General features: G+C 39.3%; 1 protein-coding gene across 2 annotated transcripts in view; it reads right to left on the bottom strand.

Moving 5' to 3' along the window:
- KANSL2 (KAT8 regulatory NSL complex subunit 2) overlaps positions 1–2,460 on the bottom strand; it is a 45,081-nt gene that overhangs the window by 35,879 nt on the left and 6,742 nt on the right. The window lies entirely within an intron of this gene.

The following is a 2,460-nucleotide window of genomic DNA, read 5'->3' as shown; positions in this document are numbered from 1 at the left end:
TCAGCTAATTTTCTTGACAATATTCTCAAAATTCAGTACCCTAGGTTAACCCTTAATTGCCAAAGATCTGGCACGTATCCATGTCAACTTGATTAAGCTCTGTTGTCAATTATAAACTAAAAGAACTTTCGGATCACGCCACTGCATTCCAGCCTGGGTGACAGTGAGACTCCATCTCAAAAAAAGGAAAAAAAAAAAAAAAAAAACCTTCTAAAAATTATGCTAGTGATTAATGTGTGGAACACTGTTCCCTGGCTCTGATTTATGCAACCAAAATTAAGAGATGAGGGCAGGTGTGGTAGCTCACGTCTGTAATCATAGCACTTTGGGAGGCTGAGGCAGGCAGATTGCTTGAGCCTGGGGGTTCAAGACCAGCCTGGGCTGTAATATGGTAAAACCCTGACAATACAAAAAATACAAAAGTTAGCTTGGCACCGTGGTGTATAGCTGTAATCCCAGATACTCAGGAGGCTGAGGTGAAAGGATCATTTGAGCTTGGGAGTGGGAGGCTGCAGTGAGCTGAAATCGCACCACTGCACTCCAACCTGGGTGACAAAGGAAGACCACGTCTCAAAAAATAAATAAATAAGAGAATAACTTTGAATTTTAAAAATTTTGTTTCATTCATCTTATCTGATCATTACATAAGTACAAAGAACAAGCTACATACCTTAAGTTTCATACTTTGAGTAAAAATTTTACTGAAAAGGCAAAACACATACACTAATTTTAAGTCAAAAATTATATTTTATTACTTTTATTTATTTTTTTTTTTAAGAAAGAGTCTTGCTCTGTTTCCCAGGCTTCACTGAAGTGGCACAATGTTGGCTCACTGCAACCTCCACCTCCCAGGTTCAAGCAACTCTCGTGCCTCAGCCTCCTCAGTAGTTGGTTGGGATTGCAGGCGTATGCTGCCACACTCGGCTAATTTTTTTATTTTTTGTATTTTTAGTAGAGATGGGGTTTCACCATGTTGCGCAGGCTGGTCTCAAACTCCTCCTGAGTTCAGGCAATCCACCTGACAAGGCCTCCCAAAGTGCTAGGATTACAGGTGTGAGCCACTGTGACCAGCCTATGCTTTATTTTTTAAAACTAGCTTGTTAAGTCACTGAAAAACATAGAATAAATATATAAAATTAACCTTAGGACTGAAAGCAAGTAATTTCTGCCAAAATTTCTTCTAAATATAAACAAGAGCCAATATTACCTGTGTGTAAGAGGTACTTAACTATATTCTGAAGTAAAAGTGAGCAGAAATTAAGAAAAATCAAAACATGGTTAATAAAACCAGCAAAGGGCCGGGCGTGGAAGCTCACGCCTGTAATCCCAGCACTTTACGAGGCCAAGGTGGGTGGATCACTTGAGGTCAGGAGTTCGAGACCAGCCTGGCCAAGAGGGCGAAACCCCCTCTCTACTAAAAATACAAAAATTAATCGGGTATGGTGGCAAGCGCCTATAATCCCAGCTACTCAGGAGGCTGAGGCATGAGAATCACTTAAACCTGGAAGGCGGAGATTACAGTGAGCCGAGATCGCTGCACTCCAGCCTGGGCGACAGAACAAGACTCTGTCTCCAAAATTAAAAAATTAAATAAATAAAATAAATAAACAAATTAAATAAATAAAAATAATACATTAAAAATTAAAAATTAAATAAAATTAAATTAAATAAAAAATAAATTAAATTAAACCAGCAAATAACAGAAATGACAAAAGCTAACAGACTATCAGAAAATGTGAAAAGGCTTTAAAAACACATAACGGTTGGCTGGGCGTGGTGGCTCAAGCCTGTAATTCTAGCACTTTGGGAGACTGAGGCGGGCATACTGCCTGAGCTCAGGAGTTTGAGACCAGCCTGGGAAACATGGTGAAACCCCCTCTCTACTAAAATACAAAAAAAAAAAAAAATCAGCCAGGCGTGGCGGCATGTGCCTGTAGTCCCAGCTACTAGGCAGGCTGAGGCAGAAGAATTGCTTGAACCCAGAAGGCAGAGGTTGCAGTGAGCCGAGATCGTGCCACTGTGCTCCAGCCTGGCAATAGAGCAAGAATCCGTCTCAAAAATACATACATAACAGTTTCACAAGGTGACTAAGTTATATCTTCAGAAAAATGGGTTATGCCTGCATTAACCTGTCTCTAACCTAAAATACTGAGGCCTTAACTTAATGTAGAGTTTGTTAAAATGAAATTCACTTTTTGAATACTGAAAATGAGAAAAATAAAAATTGTTTTAAAAAATTAATTTCACTGCACCCTGTCAGAAGAGAATTTAACCAATAGCCTGCGACTGAAATGTATTCATCTGAAGTCATTACTATTAGAAATCATTTGGTGGGGGCAGTAAGCAACCTACTAAATGAATGCCTGCTGGTTCATGTAACAGATGGCTCACTTACTTAAAGATGAATGCGCCAGACTTTCAGAGCTGGACATTAAAATTATGTACTAATTCCCCTTGCTC

The sequence above is a fragment of the Mandrillus leucophaeus genome, unplaced genomic scaffold, assembly GCF_000951045.1.
Source record: "Mandrillus leucophaeus isolate KB7577 unplaced genomic scaffold, Mleu.le_1.0 Scaffold313, whole genome shotgun sequence".
Taxonomy (NCBI): Eukaryota; Metazoa; Chordata; class Mammalia; order Primates; family Cercopithecidae; genus Mandrillus; species Mandrillus leucophaeus.
This window is presented reverse-complemented; position numbering and strand designations above follow the sequence as displayed.